The sequence below is a fragment of the Octopus sinensis genome, linkage group LG1 (assembly GCF_006345805.1).
Source record: "Octopus sinensis linkage group LG1, ASM634580v1, whole genome shotgun sequence".
NCBI lineage: Eukaryota > Metazoa > Mollusca > Cephalopoda > Octopoda > Octopodidae > Octopus > Octopus sinensis.
The window spans coordinates 87,553,520-87,576,587 of NC_042997.1; the positions used below are offsets into that span (position 1 = coordinate 87,553,520).

General features: G+C 33.4%; 2 long non-coding RNA genes across 2 annotated transcripts; one reads left to right on the forward strand and one right to left on the reverse strand.

Annotated features, from left to right (window-relative positions):
- Positions 1-1,792: 1,792 nt before the first annotated feature.
- LOC118766297 lies at positions 1,793-21,032 on the reverse strand. Its single transcript, XR_005002217.1, has 3 exons — positions 21,013-21,032; positions 5,695-5,699; positions 1,793-1,867 (listed from the first exon to the last, which is right to left on the reverse strand). It is a non-coding gene; the product is annotated as an uncharacterized LOC118766297 (long non-coding RNA).
- LOC118766294 lies at positions 6,153-20,406 on the forward strand. The gene is made up of 3 exons (XR_005002210.1): positions 6,153-6,314; positions 15,997-16,001; positions 20,286-20,406. It is a non-coding gene; the product is annotated as an uncharacterized LOC118766294 (long non-coding RNA).
- Positions 21,033-23,068: the final 2,036 nt, after the last annotated feature.

Here is a 23,068-nt window from a genome sequence, read left to right on the forward strand (position 1 = left end):
ACCCCAAAAAGATGAAAGGTAAAGTCAACCTCGGCGGAATTTGAACTCAGAATACAGCGGCAGATGAAATACTGCTAAGACTCTGAAATTTTTGACTAACACCAGTATAATAGTATAATACAGAATGCTGTGTGTGACTTTTACTTGAGAATATACCTTTAGAACATAAAAATGTAAAACAAAGCTATGTAGACCTATAGGGCAACTTATGACCAGATCAACTTACTACCAGTCAGTTGGAACCAATTGCGGTTATAAGTCAGCAACAACCTGTATATATATATATATATTATATATATATATATATATATATATATATACACATACATATATATATATATCCTTGTCATCGTCATTTTAAATCCACTTTTCCATACTTACATTTGTTTGATGGAATTTGTGGAAACAGCATTTTTACAGCAATATACTGTTTCCGTTGCCAACCACCACTTGTTTCCAAACAAGGTAATATTTCCCCTTGGCTGGACATGTTTACATGGCAGACTAGAAATGAATGACATTGCTGGTATGATGGTGACACTCATTTTATCATGCAAAGTCAAATTTGGAGGCATGTACATACACACGTGTGCCGTTGGTGATTTCTTTTCCTTCTCTGAACTTTTCCCTTTCTCCTTTCTGATGAAGAACTACGCTCAAAACATCAAACTCTCATTTTGTACAGAATACTGCCTGGATTTACCTGGGACTATACTCAAAGACCTATACTTTCATGAAAGTATGGACCAACCTCCATACCCTCTGTAAGAAGATGAGGTGCGAACTTTATTCTCCTGTCTGTATTCTTCTATTTACTGTTTTACTCTTTATTCTTCTATCTACTATTTTCTTCCTTTATAAATTGTGAATTCTCTGTCTAGAACTTTCCTACATACTCACCATGTCACTGATGATGGAATACCCAGTGTATGGAGATGCTAAACTATCACTCAGGATATCCCAGAAACAGCTGTAAGACATCTAATAATTAATTAATTACCTCAAATTCACCTTTAATTAAATATTCTAAATAACTTGAGATACTCGTCCTGCCTTGGATTTTGTTACCTGTTTTCCTCTAATAATATGTATATACAGATAGATAGATATGTATATATGTTTTTCTTTACTACCCACAAGGGCCTAAACACAGAGGGGACAAACAAGGAGAGACAAACGGATTAAGTCGATTATATCGACCCCAGTGTGTAACTGGTACTTATTTAATCGACCCCTAAAGGATGAAAGGCAAAGTCGACCTCAGCGGAATTTGAACTCAGACGAAATACGACTACACATTTCGCCCAGTGTGCTAACGTTTCTGCCAGTTCGCCGCATTAGATATGTATATATGTGTACACACACACACGCACGCACACACACACACACGCACGCACACACACACACACACACACACATATATCATCATCATCATCACTGTCATCATCATCATCACCGTCATCATCATCATTGTTTGATGTCCATAGATATGTATATATATATATATAGACATATGTAGATACATATATAGCTGTGGTTATATATAAATATATATACATATGTATATATGAGGGGGTGTTGAAAAGTTCTTGGCTTTAAGGGTATCATGAAAAGCCTGGTTAAAGGCCCAACCTTCCAGGTTCTTTTACTGAGCTTAGAAAAACTGAAGGACCACTGCAGTAAGTGTGTGAATCTGAGAGGGGAATATGTTGAATAAAATTATTAACTGATTCTACTGTATTTTCTTTTACCCAAAGCCAGGAAATTTTCAGGACCCTGTCATATATATATATATTGACAATATTAAAAATAAGGATTACTCTGAAGTAGCAATAGCATTGCCTTTAATTCTATAATTCTATACACCCTTTTAAGACTAACACATGTTTCAATTGCACTGGTTAATTATCGTTGCAATTGCAACCCTACTATAAAATGGTGCAGTCTCTTCAGGGATCCCTCTTTATGACTGTTTAATGATTTTCTTTTATAAACTCTGCATTGTATAAGTGACAGCTGTCTGATAAGTGAGACATGGACAATCTCTATTTCAAGTTCTTATTGGATAAACGTTTTCAGTCCAGCATTTCAAAACCTTGTATAGTTTAAATGATAATTATTCATTTATTCTTTAAAAATGCAAATTTCCTCATGTGCAAGCATCTCAATGCTTGCTCCCATCTAGAATTTATTACATTACCGTTGGATGTGAGAATCCTGTAAAATTCTTCTAAACATAGGTCACATCTATTGGTTCCTAAACACAGGTCACATTTGTATAGTTTTGTAGTACAAATTAACTCCCATTTATTCATTTAATCCTTGTTATTGTCCTTTAAAGACCAGATTAATTTGCTAAGACTCATTTGGAACCTTTATTTTTGTCTTTAAATGAACTCAAATGATTTGCCAGTCTCCTCTTGAAAACTAATGATGTCCTACCGATGTAAAAGAATTCCTTACCCTTAGATGTAACTACATCTATATAATATATTGTTAGTTTTACACTTACTTTCCACTTAATAGGATTCCCATTTAGAACAATTGCAAAGATAACCTTTTATAATTCCCCCAGATTTAGATTCAATTTGATCATTCATTATAGAATTAAATTCATTTTCACCAAGTTCCTTATTACTATTTACTCCTTTAGATTATGTTATTTTTGTCCTTTTTCTAGCTGAAATTTTATTCGATTTGACATTATTATTTATGTTAAATTGAGTTATTTCCTTTCCCTCAGTTAATTTCTTAGTGTTCCCCACTATTTGAGTTTTTTTATTGCATTTGATATTATTATGCTTCAAATTTATTATGCTATTCTGATTGTAATGGCTTTTTTGAAATTTCAATATCATTTTAACATTATGTGCTGCTATAATTTGTGCAATATTATGGCTTAGACAATAATCCAATCTAATCTTATGTCAATTAAAAGTTTTGTAATATTTGTGGTTTCTTGGAAAATATTTTTGAATTGCTATATTAAACAACTTGGTAAAATTGTAATTGACCTGTTTACCAAATAGAATGATTAACCATAAATTATTCTTCAAGTTTAGATCATAATTTTGATGCTTGTATCTATTTTTTGAAGGAGTAAGTATTCTCTGATTTCAGTCCATTTTAAAGTTAGCGTTTATTTTACATTTATTTTTATAGATAGATATGTGTGTGTATAAACACACACAAGTAGATACCTATATAGATATATGTATACATATCTATGTGTGTGTGTGTATATATGTATGTGTATTAATATATGTGTGTGCGTGTGCGTGTGCATGTGTGTGTGTGATCACTCAACTCAGTTGGACTCCTAATTATATTTCTATCTCCAAATAAAATCCATGCCACATCCCAGTCCCATCTATACATTAATTTATAGGATATTAAAGATCCTTCCATAATAATAAGGATCACTATTCAGTTGCATGTAGCTCGAGGTGTCTTGGTAGATCAAGCATCAACAAGATTTTTAAGGAAACACCCTGAGTTCCATTTTCCTTCTGAAGGATTGCAGGTGAATTTGATTCCAATACTATATGTTAATGGAACACTTGATGTTTATAAATTGTTTTTAGTGCTCACAATTGTAGGCTGTACCTATGCTATTATCTATTTACCTATTTATGAGGCAACGTGGTTGCTTGATATGCTAGAAATAGCAACCAGCTCTATTTCAGACCATACACTACTATCTTATAAAAAAAGACACATTGGATAATGTAATTGTTAATATAGAAAAACATGGGATGGTCTTTGATGTCTTTGATCATATCATTGCTTGATTTGAGCCAAGTTGTGGGGGCTAAACAACTACTATCCTTTTATGAAGCATTAATGCAGTAACTATGCATAAACACTGAACCACAGATAAGGTACAGCAGCTTTACTGTCTAATTAGTATAACTAGCACTCCATCAGTTATGACGATTAAGGTTCCAGTTGATCCAATCAATGGAACAGCCTGCTCATGAAATTAACATGCATGTGGCTGAGCACTCCACAGACACAGATCTTTAATGATGTTCTCAGGAAGATTCAGCATGACACAGAATATAACAAGGCTGGCCCTTTGAAATACAGGTACCACTCAAGTTCACTTGAGTGGTAACAATTCAAAGTGAATTACTCCTTTGCAATCCCACCAGATAGAGAGAAGAACCTTTTTTCCATGAAGTTCCCTTCTCGGTTGTGGTTGAGCTTTTTCCCCTTTACCAGACCACTGTTTACAACGTTTAACATTTTGCTAGAAGATCCATTTTTCATCATCAGTCACAAGTCTATCCAAAAAAGGTGAAATGAGTTCGCGAGAATGGAGAGAAGAGCAATGTCATCTTGGGATTTGCGGTTGCTTTCGGACAATTCATGAGGCACTCATTTTCCAAGTTTAGGAACCTTTCCAAGTTGTTGAAGATGACAATGAACAGTTGTTTGGTTTGAACTAAGCTTTATTGCCAATTCTTCAACTGATAATGCAGGATTTTCTTTAAGTAATGCCTCAAGGAGCTTATCATCAAACCCAACTGGACGTCCTGTTTGATCTTCATCTTCAAGGCTGAAATCTTCACTTCTGAATTTTGCAAACCATCTTCTGCAAGTTCTTTCATTCTAGCATTCTTTCCCATAAACTGAGTGTATGTTTTGAGTCACTTCGGCTGCAGAGTTTCCTTTTTTGTACTCATAAAGCATTATGTGCCTTAAATGCTCTTTGGATACCTCCATGTTAGAAAGGGTTTAAATGAAAGAAATTTTAATTCTATTATTCAGTAAAATACTATTTAATTAGTTTAAATGTACACAAATGCATAAAAATAATTTTTAATTCCATTAGACATTCTAAAATACTATTAAATTTTATTCAATTTTAAAAAAAGATAAAATCGGACAGAACTTATGGGATGATTTGATATTAACTCCTTCTTCTAGCTCTTTACATTCTGAGTTTAAATCCTCCTGTGGCCTACTTAGGTGAGACACTTAATCTGGTGCTCGGTTTAACACCAATATCTGGTCTGTGGGGGGGACTTTAGCGGAGTTCACTCTGTTGTAAATATTCAGACTAAGTGTTTGATTTGAGGATATTTCCCTGCCTCCCTTGTTCCCACTAGTCTTAGAGTTTGTGTAAAGGACCATGAGCACTGTCCTGCCCTTGTGACTAAGCACTAAAAAAAAAGCAAAAACAAAAAACAAAAACAAAACAAATTCTCTACTTTAGTCTATTAATGTACATTAACTTTATAAACATAACAGATTGTAAAAACCATGTTTATTTCACTCGTTTCAGCACAAATCTAACCAAGATGCATGTCAAACAGTCAAGTGAATCTAGTGAAGGGAAAGCTGATGTTAATGAAACACTTTGCGAGAATATTAAAGTTCCTTTATTAAAAGAAATAAACAAGACAGAAAACGATGCACCTGACAAGAAAAAAGGTCTGGATAATCCAATTTTTGTAATTGAAGTTTTCAATGGTAATAATGATCAGGAGAATAATGGCGGAGTAACAGATAAAGAGACTATCAACAGTGTTGGCATTCATCATCGTAAAAATGATGCTAATGCTATTAATATAAGATGTGCTTCTGCTGCTGCCAGATGGAATAGTCTAGAAGAGCCACATCACTTTCTAAGTAAGTAATTGTTATTTATTTTATTAGGAAGATATTTTTAACAATTTCCTTTTAAACTTTTTCTATTTCTCATTATTTTATAAATATATTGTTGCCTTTTTGTCATTTAAATTGCAATTTCAAAAGAATTACTAAGTGTTTGTGCTCAAGTGTTATCAAGTTTAATTCAGTATTTTGTCTTTTGCTTTGTATACATACTTTTTTTTTACCTGTTTTCCTATAAGATTTCAGATTGAATCTGTATATTTTGTAAAAAGGTACATCATTAGAAAGGCTATTCCAGAGGCAAAGTAGATGCATGACTGACGTTTTAAGTTACAAACTCTATATCATGAATTTATATTTTACTGAAAACACTTTCTTGCCTCTCTGGATACTTATTTAAGGACTTAATGCTGCACTGATAACAGGATAAGAAACCAGCCAGGCTGTCTGGTGCCATGTTGGCTCCATTGGCCACAGTATTTGCTTCATTTCCCTCATGCTCTTGCCATTCTCCTTCACGTTGCTCCAAACATTTTTCTTAAATCATCTCCCCACCTGATTGGAGGTCTTTTGAGTGGTCTCTTCCACTCACACAGGTGCCACTCAACAACAGCATAGGTCTACCAATCGTCTGTGAACCTTGCAACATGACTGGCCCATTGTAGCTTTGCATGGTGGTATTCTGCAACAATGTCCTTCACTCTAGCATCCTTTCCATAGCTCTCTGCATCAAGGCCCAAGTCTCACATGGTGATTTGTCTTGGTTCGCTGAGATGGGATGAAAATTTTTTTTAATCATTTTTGATTCCTTTTATATCATAGTCATATAAATGCTTTCCCCACCTGAACAAATACATTTATTATATATCTGTAATGAAATAGTTTTTAAAAACGAAATTACTGATTCTAATTTAAATATCAATATGAATTAGTTTAACATTACTCCTTTCTTTTCCTCTAATACTAATGACTGTTTAGTTCTTCCAAATCCATCCTATTGCCAATTCATTTTTCTTCTCCCATCAAGACATATTTAAATAATGGCTTAAATATTTACTCCCACCATTTCTAAATTACTCAAATCAAGTATTCCATATATTGGGTTATCCCATACATAATACGTTTTTTTTATACTTCTTTTATTTTTCAAAATTAAGATAAACAAAGTTCTTTTTTAATCTAAAATATACTTTCCTTCATTCTATACAATGTTCTTCCATATATCTGGTAGATTTGCAAGGTCCCTCTTCCAAAATTCACTCATCTGTGATGAAAAATAATCCTCCAGTACTGTTCTGACCTCGTCTACAGAATTCATATTTTTTCTGTCCAAATGATTTTGAAGACTGCAGAATAAATGATAATCAGATGGGGCAATGTCTAGTGAATATGGTGGGTGGGACATTGTTTCCTATTCAAATTGATCTAGCCTTTGGAATGTCATCCCTGTTGTATGTAGCCAAGCATTATCCTGATGGAAAAGCATTTTTTGTCTTGAAACCAAAGATGGTCGTTTATCTTCTAACACTGACTTAAGCTGCTCAGTAGATCTCCTTTGTTATCGTTTGGTTTGGGTTTAAAAGTTCAAAGTGGACTAAACCTTTCATATCCCTCCAAGGAGGGATATGAGGCCTGCTATAGCCTGGGGTATCAGTGTTTCTCCTTTCTCTACCCACTCTTTTTGGCACTTGATATTTTTATAGAGAACCCATTTCTTGTCATCAGTCATTATTTGGTCAAAAGAAGGTTCATTTGTGACGTGACAGCAAAGAAGAGCACACATTCACTCTCAGTGTGTGATTAGACTCGGAAAGTTTGTGAGGAAGTCATTGACTCAGTTTGCTGACTTTTCCGATGGCACACAGCTGTCAATGAATGGTTGAATGACCAAATCCCAGCTTCAACAGTTACAATGGAATTTTGTTCCACAAGTGTTTGCAGGACGTCTTCATCAAGTTCTACAGATCTTCCAAAGTGAGGCAGGTCTTCTAGGCTGTAGTTTCTGACTCAGAATTTCTGGAAGCATCGTTGACACTGGCTTATGCTTATTGTCTGATCCCTATATGCTGCATTAATATTCCTCACACTTTCCATTGTGTTATTGCCTTTATTGAACTCATAAAGCAAAATAACTGTTAAAACTGAACTGCACTCTTCAAAATTTGTACTAAGAATAACTACAAGGTAAAATTACTACCTGCTTTTATAGCAGTTGATGCAGGTAGTTTATCCCATCCCTCTTCGACTTTTAATTCATGCAATTGAAAAAAACCACATCATTTATGGGATGACCCAATATTTTTATCCTTTCGTTGAATTCCATTTATCATTAAACATTTGGTAGCATATTATCTGAAGAAGCTGTGTTTTATGAAGATCTGATCTTACATAATGTAACATGATGTTGCATATTTTTACGTGCCAAATTATATAATGTACCCACCCTTTAAATAAAATTTGTTATTGAAACATGCAAAACATCCATTTGCTTCATCCTTATTATTATAAATAACATTGCATTAAATGTACCAATTATTCCTTTGATATATGCTTGGATTTGCAGGATACCAAATATCAGTGAACCATCTTTTCAACTCTGCATTGACCATGGATTTGAATGGTTAATTTATCTGGAATAAACAGTCCAGCCCTAACATGCAGTGTGCTTCACTGTTGATGTGCCTCGATCTAATTTAATTGACCACTTCTTTTTTTTATTATGTGTGTGCATGTATATATATATATATATATATATATATATATCTGTCCAACCCATATCAGCCTGGAAAACAGGTGTTAAATGAAAGGTTTAGTTACATGTCTTGTGAAATTACTAATATATATATCATGTAAACTTTTTCAAATGCTCCTCTGTAGTCATTGAGAACTTTGTCTAGCTAGGTGATCTAATTAGCAATAAAGATGATCTAATTAGTAATGAAGATAACTTCAGCAATGGAGGTGTCTGTTCTGAAACCGTAGCTGTTAAAATAAGAATGGAGTGGAAAAAGTTCAGGGAACTTTGCTAGCAAAAATGTTTCTTCCTCTGAGTGAAGAGTAAATTCTATGAAGCTTGTGTAAGACTGGCAGTGGGACATGGTAGTGAAACATGAGCTTTCAATGTGAAGGATCTGTGAAGACTAGAAAGAACTGAAGAGAGTATACTCTGTTGTATGTATAATGTTTGTGTGCCTCAGTGATGAAGCATATATGAGCTGAGAAAAAAACTAGATATATGAGGAATTGGATGTTGTATGTGAGAAAGAGGATTACATTGGTGTTGACATGCGATGTATATGGAAGATGTGAGTGGGATAAAGAAATACTGAGTATTCCAAGTGGATAAAATATGCGGATGAGGGAAACTAATATGACATGGGATGAAGTGGTGAAACTGATTTTGAAAGGCTGAGCTTACATGACAGAAAGAACAAAGGACTATGACCTGTGGTGAAACATTGTGCTGGAGAAAATCCACCCAACCTATATAGCCATGGAAAAATAGGCATAAACATGATTATAACAGCAATGGATTTGGGTACATATAACATCTACATTTGGATCTCTCTCTCATATGAATTCTTCATATATTCTCCGTCTTTTCATTAATCTCTTGTCTGTCACATTCTCATCTTCAGTCTGTGTGCTTACCTATTTTCACTCTAGTTCTCTTTTTTCTCTCTCTCTCTCTCCCATCAGTGTACAAAGTGGTGGTATGTTTGTATTCTATTCTCACTTTACTGCCATCCCTACTTTTTAATAGGCACCACTCTCTCTCCTCCTCATTATACCTTCCTCATTTTGTATTGTTTACATGATTTTCCAAAAACCACAGAACTCATACTTATTTTCTATTGACACCCTAATTTTAATAAGACTGTATGAAACTAAAAGTGTTTTAAAGATAAAATTTATTCATACACATAAGAAATATAATGTTATACAATCTAATAATGTTAGATCATAATATTACCTTCAAATGGTGAATAATGAATGGTGGAAACTAAATTTTTATTTAATTATATTTGATGATCACCTTCCTTGTGGAATCTCAAAATATTGTGGCGGAACTTTGATGTTCCTCAGAATTCACTTTTAGAAATACTGGCTTAATGAATAAGTGTATTACTAGCCTTAGTTTATGGATAAAGGTGCCTAGTTCAAATCCAGTTGGGTATATGCATATTTTCAGGAATAAAATACCTAATAATGACCATCAGAGATCAAACTGATTGAAATACTTTGTAGATTTATTCTATTTTTTTTTTTAATTATGAGCTTGTAAAAGGAGGTTACTCTAACAATTATAATCTAATTAACAATTCATCTCTGACAGAACCCTTTCAATACTGACCCTTGTAATACAGCCAGATGTCAATTGTTAAAGAGTAAGGCTTGGTAACATTTCCCATACATAGATATCCTCTTATTCCTGCCCTCACTTTTAACCTAGTGGATGTGATGGCTGAAGAAAAAGAGGGCTGTACCAGCACCTGTTTGATGTTCATTACAGCTGAGTAGACTACAGCAACATGAAATGAAGTGTCTCACTCAAGGACACAACACATTGCCTGATGTAAGAATTGAACCAACAGCCTTATGATCATGATCCTCCTGTGACTACTTTTAGTTAAATGTTCATATTTATTATATTTGATAGTGCATAAGGTACACCTTTTTCACCAAAGCAATCAATATGAATCCAAAGCTTGCAAACTATGGTAGAAATGTATGAAGGAGTATAAAAAATTGTCATAAACATCAGACTGTTTGGGTGTTTGATGTTTTTGACAAGCAAATAATACTAAAATGTTTGTAAGTCAATTTACCAGTATATCTGCTGGGGTGTATTAGTGGAAAAGAATACTGTTACTCTTAGTTTAGACATAAAGGTTCCCACTTTACTGCATGCATCAGTGGCTTAATGTAGATGTAAATATAAAATATTTTACATCTCTAAAGACGAAGTTAATACTGAAAGAATAAATATTATTGTGTAAAACAATAATTATTATTATTTTGATAGCCATGCCATTATAGTTTCTTTTCAGTTAGGTACCAGACCAAACATTATAGATGAGAGAGTGAAGTCAGATGAAGTCAAACACAAAGGAATGAAGTGCAAAGTCATTCATTGCCAGTGTAAAATTCACATTATAGACAGAAAACTAAATACTGTAAAACATTTAGTTCACAAAATGCAATAAAATAATTTGCTGTGAGGAAGAAGAAAAATCTAATGTTTTAAGCAGAAACCTTCATATCTTTTTGATGTAGATTTCTGCTTGAAATGTTAAATTCTCTTCATCCTCATAGCTAAATTACTTATTCCACTATGTGAACTTTTTGTATTACTATTTGTTGATGTAGGCTGTCATTAGTTCCCTCTGACACTACTTACTATTTTATTGCAAAACAATTTGGTCTGTGTGCTACTGTTTCTACTAAATCACCAGTAGATTATGAAGTTGATAATGAAAAATATTTTAATAGATGCTTTCAAGTGAACATCTATGGATATCAAATACAATTTAGCAATGTAGAACATTTGGAGATAGTCATAATGCTTAACAGACAGCCCCAGGTGTACACTTGTGAATAACAAACATAATATAATATAAACTGCTAGAGATAATTGCTAATAAATAGACCAAGTAGGAGACTTATGAATATTACTAAAATATTGCTTAACTGTTCAAGCATGATGATTTAAAAGACATTTGGTTTCTAGCTAAAATATAAACTTAACATTAAAAACACATTTAATGTACAAATCCTTTCATTGTATGGAAATGAATTTATACAGGAAAACAAACAATAAAACAAATATATTCATGAAGTTAAATTCCTCTATTGATTAGCGGATTCTTATTGGTGGTATATTTTCATTGATTGATTTTCATTATTTATTATTTATTTTGTTTGGTTTTGTTTCTTGTTTGCATCTTTTTACCCTTCTGCCATAATTTTATCTGAGATCAGCGGTTGAGTGAAATATGTTTCTGAACTAAATTAACACAGTTGACTAACATTGATTTTAAATTCTGATAGCCTTACATTTCAGAGACCTATGTAAAATATCTTACTAATTATGTATGCTCCAATGCACACACTGATCATGATATGTTCATGATTGCACATACAACAGCAGAAAATGATATTCTACAACTTGAAGTTTCTTGTTTATAAATGCAAATGCACACACGCCTTCAAATGATGTGTTAAAAATGAGCTGCAATTTTGTTTAGATAATATTTTATGATTTGGAAGCAGATAGCTATCTGACAATAAAGCATATTATCATCTTTTTCCTTCTGTCTCTACCGACCCCACTGTCTCTCCTCTTCTTCTGTTTCCTCTTCACTTCCCCTTCCTTTCCTTACAACTAGTTTTGGCTGATAAAAATCAGATTAAGGTGTTTAATGAAGACCATGTCTGATGTAGGATAGGTGTGACATATTGGCAGACATTAGGATGTTGACAAAATACCATGTAACTTCTGATTCTCTCTGATCTGAGTTCAAATACCATCAAGGGCAACTTTGCCTTTTATCTTTTCACAGTTGATAAATAAGGAACCACTCCAGAGGGGTGAATTTGTTGAGTAGTCAGAGAGTAAGATGAAATGTTTTGCAGTACTTGTTCCAGCTTTTTACATTGACTAATCTGTTAAGTATCAGATCAACATTTATTTATGTGTTTTTCTGATGGTAAGAGAACAAGGTAGTGTTTGTGAAACTTGGGTATAATAAATACCATGTACTTTTATTTGATAGACCTGTTGATTGTTAGTTTTGTTGCTGTTGTGTATGTCTTTTGCTGACATGTACACACACGACCCAGTTAATATATATATATATGGAGTGGCTGTGTGGTAAGTAGCTTGCTTACCAACCACATATTTCCAGGTTCAGTTCCACTGCGTGGCACCTTGGGCAAGTGTCTTCTACTATAGCCTCAGGCTGTCCAAAGCCTTGTGAGTGGATTTGGTAGATGGAAAATGAAAGAAGCCCATATTATATATGTATATAAATATATATATGTGTGTGTGTGTTTGTGTGTCTGTGTTCGTCCCCCCAACATTGCTTGACAACCGATGCTGGTGTGTTTATGTCCTCGTAACTTAGTGGTTCGGCAAAAGAGACCGATAGAATAAGTACTAGGCTTACGAAGAATAAGTCCTGGCGTCAGTTTTCTTGACTAAAGGCGGTGCTCCAGCATGGCTGCAGTCAAATGACTGAAACAAGTAAAAGAGTAAATGAGTATATATATATATATATATATATATATATATAAAGGCATATGTAATAAAATTGAATCTGAGACTATGTGACTGGGAAGCAAACTTTTTAATCATGCAGCCATGCCAACCCACAACAAAGACAAGATAATAGTTGATAGAAACAGTGACAGAAAATTTTGTTTGATCAGTTGCTTCTGTATCATTGGTCTTCTGGTTTGGCTGATAAAAGCTACTTAATACAAGTGACACTAATGTTATTTACAAATATATATTTACAAATACTAACTGCAATCTAAGATAGCATGTGTAATGTTAAATAATAGCTTCAATAGCTGTTTATCCTTGTGTAAGTATGATTAAGTATCTTTTTAAGTGTAATTAAATATCTTGTTAGTCGAATTAAGTGTTTTGTAAGTAAAATTAAGTGTCAACAAAGGTCTGAGAGCATACTGAATTTATATGAAATTCTATTGACATCAACTAGTTGAGAAATAGTAGGAGCAACTATAAGATCTAATCCTTGACTAAACAAAGATTAAAATCTTTTTGTCTAGTGAAATCAAACTCTTTCCATCACACAGTTTGAATTTAACATGGTAAGCTATCATCACCATCATCCTCGTTTAACGTCTGCTTTTCATGCTAGTGTGTGTTGGACAATGTGACTGAGGACTGGCGAATCAGATGGCTGCACCAGGCTCAAATCTTGATCTGGCAGAGTTTCTACAGCTGGATGTTCTTCCTAACGCCAACCATTATCAATATTTCTAGACTTTCCTAGTCTCATCTTCAGGTTGGTGTGATGCTGTCATATGTTGCTACCTTTTTAAAGTAAGCAGAACCAATGATGTTGGTGCAGACATTATCACCAGAATGTGAATTTTCACTGTTGGCTTCAAGCTAACAAAACAATAATCATTTATACAACTATCATTTAAATTAACGAGTTGCATTCTCCTCATGGTACTTGCTAACGGCTTAGTGGACTGATTCTTTCAGAGTTCAGTTTAAGATCTTTGAGAATTGTGTATCTTTTTTAAAGAGACAGGATAATGCTGGTGATTAAATGTAGTCAACATCCAGCCAACTTGACCAGATTCAAGTCACACAATAGGAATTTTGTAGCTTATAATATAAATCAAAATAGTAGCGCATATGACTTAAAGTATAAATACTAGCTATAGTACAAAACTTATGGCATACACTTAATATATCTGTCTCAGTAAATGATACATAGTTGATCACAGACTAGTGATGTATAAGTGGACAAAGCTTGCATAAACTGCAATAGAAATGTAATCTTTATAGAGGACATAGTTGGATATAAATTTAATCTCAGTATTAACAACATATTTGCTTTTTTCGGTGCTTTTGAAGCTCACACAACTGAAATAAGAAGTGAATGAATATATAAGGTGCTGCAGAATCTTGCCATGTTGAAGAGAGTTGTGAGTAAATAATATCTGAAATGAATGTAATGTAGTAAATAGAATGCCTCTACCCACCATTATCGGAAAAAATGGTCATGATTACAATTTCTAATATTGCCCTTAAACTAATCAAATGATATTTAATCTTATTTGACTCCCTGCCCCCAAGGAATTTTCATAGCTCTATTTTTAATCCCCAGAGAACATTATATAAGCTGCCATTCCATCTTGGAAGAACCATTTTACTAAAAAAAAAAAAAAATCAAGCAATATCTCTTTTGTGCCCCATACAGCATTAGATTTCCCTCTCATTTATTTTGTTAGGTATCACTTACCAGATGAGAGCAGCTCTAAAACTATATATCTTGTTATAATGAGTTATGTTCAATGCATGAACAATAATTTAAAGCTCAATACATTATGCTACAAATGAATTGTGAATAGTATAGACATATTCAGCCACATCACTTGTAGTGTAAGGATGCAATATATGTACAGGACAAATTTATAAAAAAACCAAGGATGCATGTATGTATGTGTGTGTGTGTGTGTGTGTGTGTGTGTGTGTGTGTGTGCATGCGCATGTGTGTGTGTGTGTGTTCATTTGTGCATATCATACATGTACACGTGTGCATGTGTATGTATGTATGTATGTATGCATGTATGTATGTTTCTATGTTTGTATGTATGTGTGAATAAATGACTTCCTGTGTCATTGCTGGCTCTTGAACTACTTATACCTTGGAGAAAAAGTGTGATGCCATCCTGACAAAAAGTGTGATGCCGTTTCTGGATTGCAAAGATGTGCCTACATTCTATTCCTTATCATGAGACCATAAAAGAATGTTTTCATTGGTTTTAAATTACTTCTAGCAGATCACTCTTTGAAATCAGCTGTCAGCTGCTGAGGTGCTCACTTGAAACATACCTTCCAATACCCCAAATTTTCTTCCATCTTCTCTAATTTATTGTAACCACATTCCAGTTGTACAATGAGGTCATGGCTTGTGACACATCTTTTGGCAGGAATCAATTCATTTACTTGTTATTGAGTCATGTCAGTGATGGTCCTCCACTGTGTAGTTTATCTTCAATGCTGGTTTTCTCTTCTTTAAATGTCTTTATCAATTTGAGCACATTGCTCTTGTCGATGGTGTCATCTCTATAAGCAACTTATAGCCTTCTGTGGTTGTCAGACGGCCTGCACTCTTCCTATGTCAAGAACTTAATGAGGTTCTGCTTGGATTCCATTATTTGTATGCTATGATGATGATGATGACAATGATTAAGAAGAAGAAGGAGAGTGGCTGTAGAATAAGCGCTACTCTATCAACATATGCAATTTGAATGTCATTTAAAAAAGTGTTATGTTCACTTTTACATTACTTTTGGTATAAGACTTGTATATTTATAAACTGGAATTTTTTAATGATAGCATACAGTGAGTACCAACAATGTGTTAAAATCTATAAGGTAAACTTATGCATTACTTTTAAAAATATTCATATATTTTAAAGACTTACTTTGTTCGTAAATAGTGCAGAAAATGTGAAATACATAGAATTGCAAATGCCCTGAAAAAGATTTAACATTGCAGCCAACATCTGAACTTGTTTGAACAGTTCTGGTGTTTAATGTATTATTCATTGGAATAATCTATAGACTTTAGTTCAAAAACATGATGCAAGCAATAATATGTAGCTTGAGTTTTAGAAGCTGTTCAAATAAAATGTAATCCAGTTGATCAAAGAAAGGTACTAGCTGATAAAGATTCTGTTCATGCAAAGGACAGCATGAATATTGCATGTATGGCAGGGTGTCACATATGTAATTATAGTGAGTTGTAAAACTTCATTCAGCTGAGATCATCCAAGCAAATAATAAACAAAAGCTCCCTTTAGGTGTATTTGAAATCTGAAAACAAGATCATTTTTTTTTATCAAAGTTTTTGAACAGTAGTCAAGACAGGTTGGAGTTGTCTCCTATGCTTGTTGTTTTCAGGTTGTAAGCATTCCAGAAAAAGGGTTTTTGACAAGTAATTGCTTAGGTAGTTTCAACCTTATATTACATATGTGAGACCCTATCATATTTGTTTCTAGCATGACAAGTTATTTTCTGTCAGCCATACAGCGAAAATTACATACATTTGAATCAGTGTATTATAGAGTTATGGAACCACATCATTAGATACAAACAGACGATCAGAAATATACAGGAAAAAGAAGTTTAATATATTCTTCCATTTTACATTTTCTCCCATGCTTCTGGGGGAGGAAAATGCAAAACAGTTCAAGACTAAGTGGATAATACATGCAAACAGTATTACTATACATGTCAAGCAGAAACTGTTCATTTCACTTTGACTAAATAAATGCTGTGAAAGACCAAACGGTTTTTTATAAATATTTTATTAGTTTTAAACCAGTGTTATCCATCAATAGATGTTTAATTCTGTTGACTTCAAGGAAATGAGACTTTTTAACTTTTATGTTTTCCCAAAGAACATTAGTAATATCAGTGAATGAAATAGATACAAATATGTTAAATGCATTACTATCATTATCATGATCATCATGATTATGATCATCCTCATTTAATCTTCATGTTCCTGGCTTATGTGTGTTGGCTGGTTTGACAGGATCCAAAGGGACCTGAGAACTGCATCACAATCCAGTGTTTGCTTTGTCTTGGTTCCTACAACTGGGTGCCCTTCTTAAAACCAACTATTTTACAGTGTGTACTGGGTACTTTTTTCATGCCACCAGCATCAGTGAAGCTGTCATGCAGTTTACAAGATTACGAACCCCCAAGGATACTACTTAATGTCAGGAGATAAGAGACAAAGGATGAGTAAAAGTATGAGAGAAGGGGCCAGAGTAGAAACAGGTTTCTTGCTGTAGAGGAGCTTCATGACAACTATAACAATTCATACTTTACAAGAGAGAGTGGGACTGATTGTTAGGTACTGGAGAGTGATGAAATATGGGTGGGAATTAGATAACTGACACTGCTGGGCAGCAGACTAGTAATGATGAGATTGTAAAGAGGATACTATACAATCTAAACTCATATTTTCTTCTGCTATTTATCATCATTTGGACAACCTTTGTCTAAAGTGTATTTGCATATCATTTGAACAAGTGTTTCAGGATTAAATGGGCTTCTTATTGCTAAGCATGCAATTATTAAATAACAATAAAACCTAGTTTACTAGCTTTTATTCTTATTCTTAGGTAATCTGAGTTGTCTAAATGCAAAGCAATAATCAGAACATGATTAGAATTTATATTCTTGTATTCTTTCATTGGTTTCAATCACTGGACTCTGGCCATGCTTGGATATCATCTGTAAGGTTTCAGTCGATTATATTGCTCTTAGTGCTTTGTATGCTTATCCTTTTGCCAGTCTCAGAGGTAGAAACAGGTAAACTTGACTTCGATAAAAGAATGTGGCTGCATCAAAATAGAGTACTGTGTGATATATTCTTATTTGACACACCATTTATTCTTACCCTACTCTCTGTCAAACACACACATACACAAACACTCATACATTAACTTTCTATGAAGAAAAGAAGAAAGGAAAAAAACATTCCATGAATTTACTCCAGAGTGTAATTATTTCCATTTTTAATGAAAGGTCTTACTTCATAAAATGTTTAATTAATAATCATAAGTTATGTCATGCTGTTGATATCTAGAAAGAATGAAATATCATTATGCATGATTACCAACTACTAGTAATTTGAAGAACATCATAATAAGTAAATATATATAGGTATAATTATGTGAATTCTATGCATTTTTTTTCCTTATGATTTCTTAATTTCGATTTTAAATTTCCAATCCTGCTTCATAATGTAACAAATTGATGATATATGTTGTAATATCTGCAACTATTAGGGAATAATCTATGTCTGTAATTTTGTGAAAATGTAATTTAAACTGTTGGCAATGATCAAGGTGTGCATGTGTTTATGATAGGTATTTGTTCCACTGCACACCTGAAGGAATGCCACTCAGAATAAAGCAGCTTGAAACGAATGTCTACATCTCAAAGAATATATCAGAAAATGTTTGTTGTTAAAACTGAAATTATTGGCTAATAAATAATATTTTCATCAGGTAGAATTCCCTGGAAATAGTTATTGCTCTCTATGTAAACATTAAGAACTTTCTATTCTCTTGATTCCTAATCTACTACCATTCTATGAAGAAAAGAAGAAAAAAAGACATGTTCCACAATTTTCCTCTTGACTAATTATTTCCATCTTCAATAAATTGTTTCCTTTCATAAAATGTTTAATTGATATGTGACTGGTTATGTTATGCTGATGATTTCTAAAAAGAATGAAATAATGCTATACTTGATGACCGATGACTAATGATAGTTTACTGAAATACACATACACACACATCCATATGTACTGTAGTTGACCTGAGGACATGGTTGAATTAACAGAGTCAATAGAATATTGGATAGAATACCTTGTGGTATTAGTTTTGGCTGATTGTGCTCTGAATTCAATCCCATGGAGGGAGGCTAGCTTTGCCTTTCAACCCTTATTCAATAAAACATCAAGTAAGGATTGAGATCAAGTTCTCTTTCTGTCTTTCTCTGTTCAATGTGAAATGACTATGAAAGAAGCATTTTGGGACCACCACTTTCTGGACACAGCAAGAAGATGGTCGGCAACTGCAACTCTTGGAGTAACAGTGGGGGTGAAGAAGTGGTTCAAATTTTCTTTCTGGAGTGGAGTAACATTTGTACTGGGTTATTGTTGAATGTGTGAAGGTGTGTAACCTAGTGATCATGATCATAAGATCATGGATTCAATTAGTGTACCAAATAGTGCATTGTGTCTTTTAAGCAAGGCACTTTATTTCAGGTTACCTCAGTCAATTCAGCTGTAAATGAATACCAGACAGGGCATGCTGGCACAGCTCTCTTCCTTCAGTCACATCCTTGATGTGCTGTTGCGACAAAGGTGAAGAGACTGAGAGAGGGTCTACATCTGCTCATGGCCTAAAACAATTAGTGAAAGCATCACACATGTTACCAAACTATACTCACTCATTTGTGATGACTGGCTCTGCTGTAAGATTGTTGTATATGACTATATTGTCATTTCACCATTGATAGTTGTTGAGCAGTACATTTGTGGCTATGCTGGAGCACAGCCTTTAGTCGAACAAATCGATCCCAGGACTTATTCTTTGTAATCTTAGTACTTATTCTATTGGTCTCTTTTGCTGGGCGTTAAGTTACGGGGACGTAAACACACCAACATCGATTGTCAAGCAATGGTGGGGGGGACAAACACAAACACACAAACATATATACATATATGAATATATATATATATATATATATATATATATATAATATATATATATATATATATAATATATATATATATATATATATATATATGACTGGCTTCTTTCAGTTTCCATCTATCAAATCCACTCACAAGGTTTTAGTTGGCCTGAGGCATGCAGTGGGATTGAACCCAGAGCCATGTGATTGGTTACCAAGCTACTTACCACACAGTCACTCCTGCTCCTGGAAGACCTTAAAAAATTTTTTTGAAATAATAAATAGCGTCCATGGATCAATTCAATTCACTATGGAACTGAATGATATCTTAATAATTAAAGAGACTGAGATTATAACAACTGACCTCTATTACAAAAAAACAGACACACACCAAAATTTGAACTTCAGATCTTGCCATCCTTCCCATACAAAAAGGAACATACCCTTTAATATGGCAAGATGAATATGTACAGTAGTTCTGGAGACAAACAGAAGAGAAAGACGACTTGCAGAGCTTAACTTGTTCCTTAAAAAATAAAAATATCCCACCAAATGATAACTAAAGCTAAAAATGTCCCAATCTCTACATTAAGAAGAAAAAACACTCACACTGAGGATAAACGGAAAAATGAACATAAAAATATCCCATTTGTTATCACTCGCAATCCCAGGAACCACAATATTCTACAAGCAACCAAACACCTTCTACCAATTCTACACCAGTCCCCATGTCTCCGACAAATAATCAAGGAACAATAAATAATCAACAGCCAAAGGCAACCACCTAATCTTAAGAAACTTCTAACCAAAGCAAGATTTGCATAAGAGAAAGAAATGATGCAAGTTACCAAATGTGGAGATCTCCTATGTGGGACATGTGATTTAATAGAACAGGGACCAGCCAAAAAATTCAAGAATGGAAAAGAATTAAAGGTGAATGCAAATATGAACTGTAAAAGCAAAAACCTGATATATTGGATCACATGCCCACAATGCAATGAACATTATATTAGGGAAGCAAAAACAAAGCGAATCAACTGGGTAAATGTGCACAGACATCAAATAAAACATCCTGCACTTAGATGCATACCATGTAACAATCATTTGGACACCTGTGCACAAGGAAAATTTACAATTTTCCTTCTTCATAAAATAAATGAAGAGAATGACCTTCTCTGGAAGGCAAAAGAAGAATATTTCATAAGATTTCTGAGTCCAAAACTAAACCAGAAATAGTCAACATCAGTTTTACTGAAAACAACTTTCACGATCACATCTATAAAAGCAAAAGCCACACACATTTTGTGAAATCTCTTCCCAAAGGTTGGTGTGTGTTTTGACTTTCTAAAAAAGTTCTTTTCTCAATCTTAAATCTTTGAGAAAAAACTCTCCAAATACACACACACACACACATATATATATATATACATATCAGCATGGCTGTGTAATAAGTAGCTTGCTTACCAGTCCCTTTGTGTGGCACCTTGGGCAAGTATCTTCTACTATGGTCTTGGGCTGGCCAAAGCCTTGTGAGTGGATTTGGTAGACAGAAACTGAAAAGGCCCATCATGTATATACATACATATATGTGTTTGTGTGTGTGTGTGTGTATGTGTGTATGTTTGTGCATCTGTACTTGCACCCCCCCACCATTGCTTGACAACCGATGTTAGTGTGTTTACATCCTTGTAACTTAGCAGTTCGGCAAAAGAGATTGATTGAAAAAGAATAAGTCCTGGGTTCGATTTGTTTGATTAAAGGCAGTGCACCAGTATGGCTGCAATCAAATGACTGAATCAAATAAAAGAATAAAAGAAAAGAATATATTATATATTATATATATATTATATTTTATATGTGTATAAGTATATATATATATATTTGTGTATGTGTGTGTATATATAAATTTTCTTTGAGTTTTATCTCAATTCCTATGACGTATGTATTTATGCATATATGTATGTAAATATATATATATGTGTATGTGTGTATGTGAGTAAATATATAATGTATTTGTTTATATAGAATTATATGTATATATATATGTGTGTGTATGTGTATATGTGTGTGTGAGCGTGTGCATGTGTCTCATCCTTGAGAACTAGTGATAGTTTTTTTACAGCCCTGTAACTGCAGTTTAGTAAAAGTGACTGATGTACCAGACTTTAAAAAAATTAACTACTGGGGTCGATATAATTGACAAAACCCTTCAAGGCAGTGCTCATGCATGGCTGCAGCCCAATACTGGAAGCAACTCAAAAATAAAAGATGTAGAATTTTGGTTGGATATGGCTGGTTTAACACTTTAGCATTTAAACTGACCATATCCAGCCAAAATAATTCACCTCTTTTAGCTTCAAACTGGTCTCTCACACTTACTCTACAATATTGTTCTAAAAATAAAAAATATCACATCATTGAAATCTCAAGGCTACATGGTAAAACATAACAAATTCATATCAATGTGAATGAATAAGCATTACATTTGACAGAGAAACCTGAATGATGAAGGGTTAAACAAAAGTTAACTGCTGTCTGACTGTAACCCTCTGTCTTAGTTGTCATTACTTGTTGTACCAAAGTTGCCTCATTTTCCTCCCTTTCTTGCTTAGCAAGCGGTTAACCTTTGGTATAACCTTGACAGAATAATTTCTACCAGTTTAAATTCACATGCATTATCTGATTTTTTTTCCTGATGGCTAGTTATATGCTGCAACACATTTGGTTCTACAACTCAAATTATTCCATTGATATGAACATTTTCTACACACATTATGTAATTGACTTTGTAAAACATGAAAATATATAAGTACAATGTTCTTTCTACACTTTTACAAGAATACAAAGTATCTGGATGATTTTATGTGTGCGCATTTTAACAAATTCATTTATGTAAATCTTGTCTTGTTTGATGTCATTTCTTACTGAATTCTGACCTATCTTGAATTTTTATTCACAAACCACATGCTGTGTAATTATCATAGTATTTTTCTGTGGACAAGATCAGAAGAGGTTATGTTTTTTTGTTATAGTATAAGAAATAAAAACAAATTCATATATAATCTATTATTGTTGTTATATCTGTAAAATCTATTGATCTCCTGCATATTCATTGACGAGGTGTTAAATTCTTACTGTACTATCATTATATTTCCTTTTTTTTTGTGATGTAAAGTTTGATTATTACTTTATTTCTTGATTGTTCCTTTTCTAAAATTTCTAAAAAAACTTCCATATTGTAGGGTGGAATATTTTGTCTTTATTTTATTTTCACTATTAATAAAATGCTATGTATTTAACTTCGCAAATGAAAACATGAAATAATGTATAGTGATGTGTTTACTCTGCTGATAAAAAGCATGATGATGAATTTGCTGATTATATAATAGCTCACCTTACAATGAAAATAGTAGGCAATGAAATTACAGGCAATATATATTTACTGTTTAAGGTG